The following is a 14,376-nucleotide window of genomic DNA, read 5'->3' on the forward strand; positions in this document are numbered from 1 at the left end:
CCTTTCTTCTTAACTAACTAGAACTGATTTCATTTGTTGGCAGCTAAGAACCCTGACTGCTACATGCAGAGCAAAGTGTTGGAGTTGAGGGTTTCTGGAAAGAAAATATGATCTTCCGATGTAGTCACCGCTAATTCTGACCTCAGTCAGGGCTGTGGTTCCAGAATATTAATAGATAATGCAGAAGGTTCCATGATCTCAGAAGTCCCCAGAGTTGGGTTAGTGGATAATTTCAGATATCTCAAAAATCTGAGAAAGAACCAACAGTTTCTTCCTTCCATGTGTGAAATGATTTGTTGTCAGAGCTCTTCAGGATGCAGAAAGAGAAGTCTGGCATTCTGATTCCTTTTAAGTCACTGAAAGTTAAGTGCATAGATGAGGCAACAGGGGAAAACAAAGCAAATTTAAATTTTAGTGTTCTATGTATTTGATTAAACAATTTACAGTGTATTTAGGGCTAAAATCATGAAGGAAAATAATATATGGTGATATCTATTATAACAATGGTTAAAGAACATACTGTATTTCTTTTTCATGTTTTTTATAAATAAGTATTGCCATGAAGGGGCCTGCTCCATGGCTGAGTGGTTAAGTTCACGAGCTCTGCTTCAGCGGCCCAGGGTTTTGCCAGTTCAGATCCTGGGTGTAAACATGACATCACTCATCAAGCCATGCTGAGGTGGCATCCCACATGCCACAGCTAGAAGAACCCACAGCTAAAAGTACACAACTGTGTACCAGGGGGTTTTGGGGAGAAAAAGGAAAAATAAAATCTTTTAAAAAAAAGTATTATCATACATTTTATTTCCCCAGAGCCTAGTACAGAGTTGGCAAGAAGGCAATCTATAAATATCGTACATCTGTATTGATATGCTCTGTCTTTCCACAAATGCATGTTCAATTTCCAAGACATAAATAGCATGCTGCAAAAGAAATTCATATACATAACACTGTCTGAGTTTATGTCAAAGTTGTACCAGTCGCATGAGTGTTCAACTTGGTAAGGAGTCCGAATGTTCAGCCTGGATTAGAATGTGTACAAACACAGCTGCCAAAACTGAGATTTGTGTCTCTATGCACTGGCACAATGGATTGCCAAATACCTTTGCTTAATCTTTGTTTAGTCCTCTTCTTTGATGTTGTAGCAGTGCAATTTTTATACTTTATTTGGAATGGATTATCTGTGAGATGAAAGCACGTAATGACACAATCCTAAACTGAACCCCTCAAAGGCATTCTGTTGTTTTGTGAAGTCTTGCATATGTAACTGAAGATAGGCAGCTAGTGCATCTAGTTATTCGCTTGTCAGCCAGTTGTTCTTTAGATGACTGGATATTTTGATTTGATCTTTGAAAAACTCAGGAGATCTATTAAGGTACGCTTTTGTTTTGGTGAGGAAGATTGGCCCTGAGCTAACATCTGTTGCTAATCTTTTTTTTTTCCTCCCCAAAGCCTCAGTACATAGTTGTATATCTTAGTGGTAAGTCCTTCTAGTTCTTCTGTGTGGGATGATGCCACAGCATGGCTTGATGAGTGGTGTTTAGGTCCGCATCCAGGATCTGAACCGACGGGCCTCAGACCACCAAAGTAGACTGCACAAACTTAACCACTATGCCACTGGGCTGGCCCCCTCAGGAGATCTATTAAAGACTGATGATATTTTCCCTTTGAAGTAAAAGAACTGTAATGAATTCAGTCAAAATGTTAGTTCTTCTGAACACTACATGAATAATAGCCTACATGCCTATCCTGCAAACCTGAAGTATTGCAAATGATTTTTTTCACCTCTATAAATATGCTACATTTAAGCATCCTTGTATCTGGACAAGTGTGCAAATCTTTTTAAAAGACACATGATTTACTTGCACAAACTGATTCATTTTTGAGAGATTGCTAGTGCCCTTTTTTGTTCCCTTGTTTACCAGTTCAATGATTTTTGGTATATTCACAGTTGTACAACCATCATCAAAATCAGTGTTAGGGCACTTTTATCACCCTGAAAAGAAACCCCACACCCATTAGCAGTTACTTCTTATTTTTCCCCAATCCTCCCCCTTCCTCCCCTAGGCAATTACCAATACACTTTCTGTCGCTGTAGATTTGCGTGTGCTGAACATTTCATCTATGTGGAAACATACACTATTCGGTGATTTGTGACTCACTTCTTTCATCCATTTAGCATAATGTTTTCAGGTTCATCCATGCTATAGCATGCATTCACATTTCTCTTATTCTTATTACCAAGTAATATTACTCTGTATGGATACACCACGTTTTATCAGTTCATGATTTGATGGACACTTAGGTTGTTTCCACTTTTTGTCTATTATGAATAACACTGCTGTGGACATTTTTTTGTGTGGACATATGTTTTGATTTCTCTTGGGTATACACTGAGGGGTGGAATTGCTGGCTTATATGATAATTCTATGTTTAGCCTTTTGGGGGAACTGCCAAACAGTTTTCCAAAGCAGCTGTACCATTTTGTATTCCCATCAGCAGTTGCATATGATTTTTTAATATCAAAATATTTTTATATTCTTGGAATTTATTAAAACTTTGAATTTCAACATTCAATAATATAATACTCTTTAATATTTGAGTAAAATTTAAACAAATAGAATTTTTTATTGTTTGGAAATTATAGTTTTGGACCCAAAATATTAAATGGTAATTGATTTTCGAAGCCTGATTTTAATATCCATTTCTTCAAAGAAGGGAAAATATTTTTTTGCTTTATTTACATATAATTATATTTTGTGAGTTTACAAATTGTATATGAACTTCAGAAGATCCAATTACAGTCTATCCTTCATTTCTGAATTACAAACTAATCTAATGCCTTCCTCTAACCTCTGACTAAATAAATGGAAAAACCATTTACCAACAGAAAGTAAAAAATATTAACCATGTCCATCATTGATAATTTCCTTTTATTTATTTATTTATTTATTTATTTTTGGTGAGGAAGATTGACCCTGAGCTAACATTTGTGCCAATCTTCCTCTACTTTGTATGTGGGACTCTGCCACAGCATGGCTTGATGAGTGGTGTGTAGGTCCATGCCCAGAATTCGAACCTGTGAAACCCGGTCCACCAAAGCAGAGCACACGAACTTAACCACTACGGCACTGGGCCAGCCCCTATAATTTCCTTTTCTAATAGAATATACAAAATTCTTAATATTTTCCAGATATGTTTACCATTTATATATGTGAACTAAGAAATAATTATAATTTTACTCTTAGGTACAAAATACTACATTTTTCTTAGATACAAACATTACATTTCTAAATTGATCTTCTGATACTAGTAGTTTAGCAGCTATTGTTATGGTCAGATTTTAACACACACATGCACTGAGGTCAGCAGTCATCCCAAGATATTATTTTGGTGGATCATTTATACTTTCTCTATACTTCTATTTTAGAATGAATAATATTTTTTCCGGTATGAGACAAAAAACAGTAGGATTGAATTCTATTTGTGGTCCATATCACAAACTATTGTATATAAAGCAGGATTTCAAATTGAATTAAACTTATCTTCATAGTAATTCAATACACAGATTCTTAATATTTCAGATTTTTCCTGAAACACAATATTGCCTTATTATGCTTTAGGTATCATGGAGACAAGTTTAATCTCAGATTTATAGAAATGTTTGAGAACCTGGCTCGGTACAACATATCTATCTAGATGTCTTAGGCTATGATTTATAACGGAAGTGGTTTCTCAGTCTGAGTATTTGGGATGATTTAATTTTGAGATCCCTGAAGAAGCATATTAACTCTAAGTTTAATAAGCCATCCAGCATACTTTCAATTTATATCACAGAGAGTTACTTCTAAAGAAAATATAAAGACCAATTGGTCTTTAATGTAAGGTAACACACAGGTCATTAAGAAAACCTTCAATTTTCTATTAAAAGGCAGAGTTATCGTTAAACGGAAGATAGCAGGACAGTCCCCCAACACTAGTTGTTTCTGTATGAGTTAAACTTGATTTCATTTCCTGATTTTGAAACTACATCTGGATATGTCTTAAGACCATAAAATCCTTTTGGATTGAGAACATCATAAATTTACTGCCAAGTCTCAATAGATTCCAGACTGATAGTTATTAATCCTTAAATATCATATCCTCATGATAAGTGAAGCATACTGAGGGATTACTGTACTCAAAACAGGAAATGTACTTTCAAAACAAGGACAATTGATCTTCCATATTTTTTCGCTGCCCCAGTCTGTTACAGTGGAAACTTTCTGAAAGAAGCTTCATCCCTCCCTCGCATTCCACGTCCTAAAGCAAGTCAGCCTGTGGTCACAGGCAGAGCTCTAACCTAGAATCAGCCACATTACAGTTCCAAACACTAGCCTAGAGACCTGCAGCAAATATATCACTTAACCTCATGGAGCCTTGGCGTCTTCATTTATAAAATCAGGATATAACGAACACAGATCTTGCTTGCTTTATTAGGCAGCTTAGAGGATAAGTGATAAATATGGAAAACTCCTTTTTAAACAACTTTGTAAACTGTAACTGCTCTTCATTCACTTATTAAACAAATATTTATTCCTATAAAAATGCAAATGACTTCTCAAATATCAACTTTAGGGTTCAGTTTGCTTATTAAATTACTTGAAAATAGACAGCAATTTTATCTTTCTCTTCAATGGAAGTTCAGAAATTATGAAACATCTTTGCTCAGTTTCTCTGTTTCACAACAAAGAATTTCAGTAGCTTAGAATAGTTTTTAAATCCTAATTACTTATGACTAAAATGCTGTTTAATTACTAAATTTTGTGACCTTCAGGAAGCTAAAAAATAAAAGTAATCATATCAATAAAGTACTATTTTATTGAACAATTATTGGTGTTATGCATAGAGTAATCTTATTCAATGCCCCCAGAAAAACCCCAAGGAGGAAATGAGGCACAGAAATTTTAAGGCACACTTAATTTGCTCATTTATTCATTCTATGAATATTTTCTAAATGTCTGTCAGTTTCCAGGTGTTCATATCGAACCTGAAGTGAGTTTGCTCACCCGTTGTGCAGCAAGCCAATCTCTGACACAGGGTGTAGTGGAAGAAAGTAGGAATTTTATTATTGCACAGCACTGAGCAAGGAGAAAGGGCAGCTAACATTGAAATCCCAACCTCCCAGAAAAGCTAAAAGGAAGGGTTTTAGTTTGAGGTTTTAGGTGTGTGTGTGGGGGGAGGTGAGCATATGGCCTTGCTCGTAGGAACTTTTCACCAGCCTGTGTGTGGCCTTGAGACTACTTGCAGAGAGGAGGGAGCCTGTGACTTTGCTGGTCAGCAGCTTTCCCACCAGCCTGTGGCTCCTTTGCTGCGAGGAGGAGGAGGAGGAGCAGGCGATAACGAATCCAGGTGGCTATTCTTGGCTGTGTCTGTCTCCATGGAGGATAATGGATTTTGGAGCCAGGAAGCCAGGGAGTAAGCAGGGAATGAGCGTTTTTGTTTTAACCCCAAATATGCTGGGTTTAATGTAGGGAGACTGATATCAGGGTAAGTACCAGTGTGGGACGAGTTAAAGAATTTACCAGAACTAAGGTTCTATTTGATTCTTCCTTTGATCTGTGCCATCTACAGAGGGCACCCTTCCCCCTCCTATCTCCGATCTTCCCCGTAAGCTTTGACAGTACAGCCTTCTGTGAGGGAGATGACCTACATTTCCTTCTAGAGAAAGGAAGACCCATGTATCTTAGCAGTACTGATTCAATGTAGTTGAACTGTAGCAACTCCTTCCTCAGCCTCGGCCCAGCCCTCTTTTAGTTCGGTACACAAAGATCACAATATTGATACACACTGGTCTGGATTGTACGCATAATAGAGAAGCAGTCTCCTCTGCCAGAGCAAACACATCTTTTCTTCTGACTCCCATCTCTTCTGGCACCATCTCTTCTGACCTCCTGACAGTTGAACAATAATATAAAGTAATGAAATTTTAAAAGTTGCTATACATGTGAAAACACAGGCTTTCCTCCAAGTTTCTGTCCTCCCCTCTTCTCTAGTACTAATCACACCTATCTTGCATCTACTCCAGAAATTCTGGAAATTTATCCCGCACTGACTTCTTCCCTCAACTCTAGTCAATGATTTCCAGTTACTTCTTATTCCAGAAGTTTTTAAAGACCTTACCCCGAGGGAGTGTGATTCAATAGATCTGGGTGGGAAAACTATAAAATCTTTTGACCATACATTAGATTTGTATTCCTAACAGACCAAGCGTTATCATGAAGTGTCCTATTAAAACAAATATTTCAATGAAAAATAAAAAGGAAAGTTGGAAGCTAAGTTTTAGTCATATAGAAAAGTAATTTCTCCTGCATCTTATTTTTAAATGACAATATGAGTCTGGCAATAAAATAGATACAAAATCAAACAAATCTAGATTTGCTTTTATATAGATGTGCCTCTTGTTGTCCCTCCTTCCTGCCAGGTCCCTCATTAGCACTGGAATTCTTATGTGCAACTTACCACTTTTAAAAATTATTGACATAAGAGGTACAAAGCCACACACAGCAATTGCTGCTCAAGAAGACAGTTTTGATTTTAATGCCTACTGCTGGTTTCCAATCATTATTTTCCTGCTCCGTTCTGCTCTTGATAGTATTGTAATCGACAGCAGTTTGTAGCAGTGTGAGTAAATCAAAATGTGTTGCCTACTTAATCAATCATGATATATCTAACTGTAATCTAAAATTTTCAACCCTAACAGAAATTTAATTAAACAAACAATCTCACCAGGTGATTCTGGTCTAATAAGTCACTTTGCTATGATAAACTCTGTACAAGCATTGAGCTAGACTCTGGGGCTCACAGACACTCCACTATCAGGGGCCTTTTTTTTTCTTTCTTTCTGAATTTGCCTCATGTCACACAATCCTATATTCTTGTTAACTGCTAAGTGGCTTGCTATTTCGTTGGAACACCTGCTGACTCTCTCCTTCTGTGCCTTCGCTTATCCTGTTTCCTTCTACCTGGAATGCAGTTGTCTCCCAGTCCTTTGCCCTGCCTTCCCCCAGCACACACAGGCTCAAAGCATTGTTTTAGGACCCAGCTTCAACATCACCTTTTCCATGACGCTGGTCCACTCCTCCTGAGTGGAAGTGAGTGCATGTCTTCAGACACTGCCCCAGAGTTATGTGTGCCCCTGCCGAGCCCTTGCCTCTTTCCCCATTGGATTATTATCTCAACTTTACTAGAATAAGTTTGTTGAAGACAGGTTTAGTTATGAATCATTTTATACCCACTTACTATCAAAATATCATCTCAAGGATTAACCATGATATTTTGTACATGTCATTTTATCAACCATGACTTATATTTTTAACCATAAACATTTTTTCTACGCCCAGCATCTTGAACATTAAATTGAAATGACTAATGTCATACATATGGAAGCATTGAAGCATTCAATATACATCTCAGATGGGATCAAAGATTTCCTCAATGTAAACTGAAACATAAAATAAGGATAGAAATTTAAAATAAAATATAGAAGGTTCTTTATATTAATGGTTTATTGGGTTAGACTTTAATTATAGCTTTTACATCAAAACAGAAAGTTCATTTTAAGTTTTGTAATATTCTTCATAGGCAACTAAAATATATTATTTATAGAATGAGAGATATATTGATATTCAAACACGCGTGACATACCTTAACTGTCATCTTGTTTTTAATTCAATAATCTTTTCTTAACATCTGTCGAGAACAAATTTTCCAGTAAAGCATGTTGTTTTTCATCAGTACTTGAGAACTCATAGAATGGAAGCAAAGATTCCACCTGACATAATTCTAAAATGAACCAAAGTTCAAGCTGCCTTTAAATTCTAAGCGTAAGACATAAAAAAGTAGTTTATTAGTCTGTTTACCAACATAAGTTAGTTATTCCTTCCTCAGGATTAGTAACTCATATTGAATTACTTGACTTAACCTTTGTCTTTCTTCCAAATTAGCACCTGCCTCACCTGGCCGACTCCTCCAACACCATTACACACACACACTCACAAACACACAGAGAAACACACACGCATGCACTCATTTGGGGAAAGATCAAGTTGTAGGTTTCTAAAGATCTGTACTAGCCGACTGCTCCATAAAATGTTTGTGGAATTTGTTTTTCAGTAGGTGAATTAATAGATAAATAAAAGGTGCTAAAGAGAAATGTAACAGAACTTTCTCTTCTCATTATTTTCCCTAGGATATTAGGTCATAGTCCTTTTGAACTGTTCTAATAAAATTATTTCGTAAGTAGCTCCTTGCAAAGAGAACTAATCTATTGTTTATCTGTTTTATAAGCATTCACAAAGCTCATTTACAGATACTTTAAGTTGTTAGGCATTCTTTAATAATGGGAGACTATTTGAGGCAATATTTCTATTATGTACCATATCATTAGATATTAAAATGTTGTTTTGTCTTATTTAAAACATCCGAAAGTGCTATGATATCAATTCTATTTTGAGTAATAACTAAATTTCTTTCACTGACTATTCAGATGTTTGGTTTATATGAGAGAATTTGAAATTAGGTATCTAATCCCATTATTCTGTGTTTGACAAAAGAGGGAGCACTTGGGATTATACATGGTTGTTCTAAACAGTCATTGTAAGAGTGATTGCTACATATTTTATACGAGCATGCTGAACCCTTGACATTAGAAGTATAAGGATACATTTTGCGGAATTGAAAAGAGGAACTCCTGTCTGTTCTTGACTTGTGGTGATAATGTTTTTCACTTCTTATCCAAGGAGAACAGTGTGATCATGTTAATCATATACTCTGATAAGTGCCCCTACCCCCAACACAGGATGACCACCACTAATAAAACAAAGTAGCAAATATTGGGTGAAAAGAAAGCAAAAACTGGAAAAGCTTAAAACAGAAAAATCTGTCTGAAACTTCAGCTAAAATACTTGAAAATGGATAGTTTAAACATAGAGGAAAATTACTGTTCTCAAAATTGTAATTAATTTCTGCCTCAAAAATTGTAAAGATGTGAACACCCCTTTGGGTCCTCCTGCTCAATCCCTCCTTTGGGATTGAGAAAACCTCTTGAATGGGTCCATTAGTTATAAAAACATAGTAGGTACCTGACGATTAGTCTCAGGAATACTGAAATAACTATTAATGCAGATACTTTACACTGAGAAGCTAAGCACTCTATTTTGTAATTATGGTGCATTCAAAGCTGTTTCTACAGGATCTGTTGCCTATTTAAGAATAAATGAGTACAAGTCATTTGTTTTGTTTTCTTTTTTTCTCCGTATGGAGCTGTGCCTTTAAACTTATCCCCTGTTTTTGTGGAGATCTGTGGGTTCCTGTCTGAGCAGGTATTCTTAGGATATTAAACATTCACTCAATGAATTCACCGAGATCCCATTATGTGCCAGACACTGCAGTAGACACTGGGACAGAGTGGCATGTAAGATTGACATTATCCTTTCTTCTAGAACTTACAATGGAAAAGAAGGGGCAGTTAGTGAGGGCACACAATAAACAAATAAAAATTATGCCAGGTGGTGACAAGTGCCAGGAAGAAGAAATCAAACAGAGTAAGGGATAAAGAGTGGTGGCAGGGAGGGGAGGGCAGGGAAGATACTTTAGATAAGGTGTTCAGGAAAGGTCCTTCTCAGAAGGTGACATTTGAGCCTGAGAGAAGAGCTTTCCGCAGATGCAGAGAGACTACTTGAGACGACCAGGGACACAATGGATGTGAACTAGAATGACAGCAGTGGAGTGGTAAGAAGTGGTCAGGTTTGGATGTATGTGTTCACAGGACTTGCTGATGGATTAGATGTGATGTCTGAAGATGACTCCTAGGTTCTTGATCTAAACAAGTAGGTAAATTGGGTTACCAATGAATAGAATGAGAAATGCTGAGTATGAGAAGTAGGGTTAGGGCTTGTTTGAGATGCTTATATTCATCTCAGTTGTGGAGGTCAGGGAAGAGGTCCAGGTTGGAGACAAATTTGGGAGAACAGAGAGTAATTCAAGCTCTGACACTGGATGAGATTACCTAAGGAGAAAGACCTAAGGACTAAGCCTTGGAGCACTCCAAGAAGAGGACATGAAATCTGTGACAGAGAGGATTAAAATGTTCATGATGGAAGATGGAAATGTAAAAGGGACTGGACAGAACTGGACTGTTGCAATCAAATATAACACAGAGTGTTAGCTAAAACTTGGAAGAAGGAGGACTCACCTCTTCTGATATGATAGCTTTATTGGGGCCCTGGCGGACTGGACATTCTCACTGTCAATCATCCCAGAAGAGGCAGGGCCAACGCCAGGGAATAGGAGCATAGAAAGTAGGCCATGTATGTGGTGTGACACGACACCTTTCTACCACTGGGCCTCTTGGCAGTTGGGCCTGGATGAGGTATCCAGAGGCCCATGAAGTCTCTCCCACAGCAGGGGCAAAATATCCTGTGACTTGAAATTGGGTGGAGCTAGATCTTGAAGCTGCCCATAAAAGAAGCTCATGAGCCGGGTTTTGGACCTCTGGGTCCAGTGAATTCTTATCTAGGAATCATTCTAAGTGAATTTTGCGTTGTACTTCCCTTCTGACATCCTCTTTTTAAAGTCTTGTCAAAAACTGTACCCTAGCTTTATGCTATGGTGGATCAAAGTGAATTAACCTAAATATGGACTCCCTAGAGTGTAAAGAATAAAAGAACAGCCTCTGATGCCAGACATAGGGGACAGATCCCAGTGCCATTGCCTATTAACTGAAAAATCAGTCAGGAGGTGAAACAATGAGTTTGGGAGAGACATTGTGAGAACGAAATGTAAGTAGTGGAAACGGAATGCAAAGAAAGAAATGGATTAAAAAGACATTGGGGCTAAATCAAAAGGAGGGCACAGGAGAATTTTTTAAATGACTCTGAGATTTCTACCCAGGGATATTAGATGAATTACCATCAACCAAAACAGGGACTAAAAGAGGAGGGCCATGTGACAGCAAGAGTGATAATGAGATGATAATTAAGTTTTGAACATGTTGGGTATCTGGCAGAGGAGTTGAAGATGCAATTGGAAATGGAGTCTAGCTCAAAAAAACTTTCAGACAATAAGGTTATGATGCATTAATAAATTACCATGAATATGAATGATATTGATAAACTTCAGGGACATAAAATGCGTCCATTTTTCTTTTGCCATTTAGAGCTCAGGAAAATATCCTTGTTCTAACACATCTTTTTTTCCCAGCTTTATTGAGATACAATAGACATAGAACATTGTGTAAGTTTAAGGTGCACAAGGTTATGATTTGATATGTGTCTATGTCGTGAAATGATTACTACAAGAAAGTTAGTTAAAACATCCATCATCTCACATACCGTGAGTTACCGTGTGTATGTGTGTGTGTGTGTGTGTGTGTGTGGTGAGAACATTTAAGATCTATTCTCTTAGCAACTTTCAAGTATATAATACAGTATTGTTAACTGTAGTCACCATGCTGTACATTAGAGCCTTGGATCTCATTCCTGTTACAACTAGAAGTTTGTTTCCTTTGACTAGCGTCTCTCCATCCTCCCCGTCCCCCAGCCTTGGCAACCACCAATCTACCTCCTGTTTCTGAGTTCAACTTTTTAAGATTCACAGATAAGTGAGATCATATAGCGTGTATCTTTCTCGCACTTATCTCACTTAGCAAAATGCCCTCTGGATTCATCCATGTTGCTGGAAATGGCAGAATTAACTTCTTTTTTAAGGCTGAATAATATTCCATTGTGTATATATGTAATATATATATTACATATGTACTCCACGTTTTATTTATCTGTTCATCAGTTGACAGACACATAGGTTGTTTCCACTTCTTGGCTACTGTGAATAATGCTACAGTAAAAGGGGGTGTGATATCTCTTTAAGATAGTGATTTCAGGGGTTCGGCCCCGTGGCCAAGTGTTAAAATTTGCATGCTCTGCTTTGGAGGCCCAGGGTTCACTAGTTTGGATCCTGGGTGCAGACCTATGTGCCGCTCAACAAGGCATGCTGTGGAAGTGTCCCACATAGAAGAACTAGAAGGACTTACAACTAGGATATACAACTCTGTACTGGGGCTTTGGGGAGGAAAAAAAAAGAGGAAGATTGGCAACATATGTTAGCTCTGGTCCAATCTTCCTCAACAAAAAGAAAAAAAAAAGATAGTGATCTCATTTCCTCTAGATAAATACCCAGAAGTAGGATTGCTGGATCATACGGTAGTTGTACTTTTAATATGTTGAGAAACCTTCATACTGTTTTCCACAATGGCTGTACTAATTTCTATTCCCCAAAACAGTGCACAAGCGTTCCCTTTTCTCCACAACTTTGCCAACACTTGTTATCTCTTGTCTTTTCAACAATAGACATTCGAACAGGTGTGAGGTGATATCTCACTGTGGTTTTGGTTTGCATTTCCCTGATGATTAGTGATGCCGAGTACCTTTTCATGTACCTGTTGGCCATTTGTATGTCTTCTTTGGAAAAATATCTGTTCAGGTCCTTTGCCCATTTTTAAATCAGATCTTTTTGTGTTTTTGCTACTGAGCTGTATGAGTTCGTTGTATGTTTTAGATATTAACCCCTTCTCGGTTATGTGGGTCACAGAGCCCCTAGTGACTTAGTAATTTTTTCATGGTGCCTCAGGCCAAAGAAACACCCTGAAGTTCAATGAAGTATAGACCCAGACAACTTAACAGTTGTAGTTTTAAATAGGGTCCAACAGATGGCACTGTGTCTCCCCAAAAAGTTAAAATACCTCACAGAACCCCCAGGAGCTCCCTGAGGCACCCCCAGAGCAGCTCAGAACACTGTTTATGAACTACAGCCTGAGGGAACATTTTTCTCGCATATCTAAAATAAAATACCAGAATTCCTTCTATAGGAATATGGTGCAACCAAGTAGACAGAGTATTCCATGAATTGCATCACTTTTTATACCATTTGTTGTAATTTCATACCATTGTTATTGCTGGTAGACTAGGAGTATTATTTTCCTATAAAGTGCCAGAGAGCAAATATTTTAGGTTTTGTTGGCCACAGATGGTTTACATTGCATATTCTTATCCTATCTTTTCTGTTGCAGCCCTTTAAACATGTTAAAACCATTCTTAAGCTCTTGAATTTGGCCCACAGGCTGTAGTTTGTCAACCCCTGTTCTAGTTATAACCCTAATATGTAATACTAAAGTGCAATTCAGTAAAGGTGATTCTGCAAAGCTGGAAGCTCTCAGTATTTTTCTATTTCATCCTTTTTACTCCAGGGAAATCTAGGCAGGAACACTCCCTTGCCACTAATGTGAGAAGGGCCCACTTGATTTCAAAGCTGTTGTAAACAGAAGGCTGTCATGGAATCTTGCTCTTAATTCTTGATTTAATGAGAATTTGCAAGTCTTTCCAGTGTAATAAAGAATTCCTGTTAAATTTCTAAGAAAAGAAGACTAGTCATTGCACTAAGCCCTTTATCACTTGTTGATTATTTAAATGGCTAATGAGATTTCACAATTATAACTAATAAGGCAAGCCTTAACCTATAATAGGTTCAGTAAATAACTTGATAGAATATGCCATTTGAGACTTCTAGCTTTATTTCCAAAATTAGTGTTGCCATCTTGAAAGTATGCTTTGTGCGTAGTCCTTAGGTTTTATGTCAGTTACTTTTAAAAATCTAGTCTGACAAGTACCGTTCCCATGCTAGTCATAAAGGAGACAAATGTCACTAGCAATAATGGTGTTGAGAAAACCTAAGAAATTTCTAGAGGAAATTTCAATCCATATTTAAAAAGAGCAATTTTTTTTAAAAGTGCACCATATTTTTCCAAGATCCAATCTCTTATAGCCTACATCATAAAGATGTTTCTTCATTGACACTTTTCCAGAACTTTAAGTCAGTACTCCTCCTTCTATGTGGTCATAAGTACCCTGAAATGATCACTGATGGCATTTTTTAATTAAATTTATTCACGTGGCAATTTGGTTACTCTCTTTTCCTCCCATGAGACCGATTTACCACCAGAGCAGGGCCAGTGGCTGATTTGCTCACCATTCTATCCCCAAGAACAAAGGATTGTGCCTACTGTCCATGAGGTGTTCAGTAAATATTTGCTGCATTGAGAGTCAGAATTATCCAATAGAAAGTTATTATGCATTTAATGACTAGTAGACTTTAAGTTCTAGACCACCACTAATTTTCCTTGGGTCATTAGAAACAGCCATTTAATCTTCCAGTGTATTTCCTCATCTGTAAAACCAAGATATTTCTATTTGTCGCCGCCTCACGGGGATGTTGCTAGGCTCACGTGGGAGAGGGAGCACTTCTTTGCTTTGCAAAACGAAGATGCACTGAGATACCAGCCCG

Source organism: Equus przewalskii, chromosome 4 (assembly GCF_037783145.1).
Source record: "Equus przewalskii isolate Varuska chromosome 4, EquPr2, whole genome shotgun sequence".
NCBI classification, from domain to species: domain Eukaryota; kingdom Metazoa; phylum Chordata; class Mammalia; order Perissodactyla; family Equidae; genus Equus; species Equus przewalskii.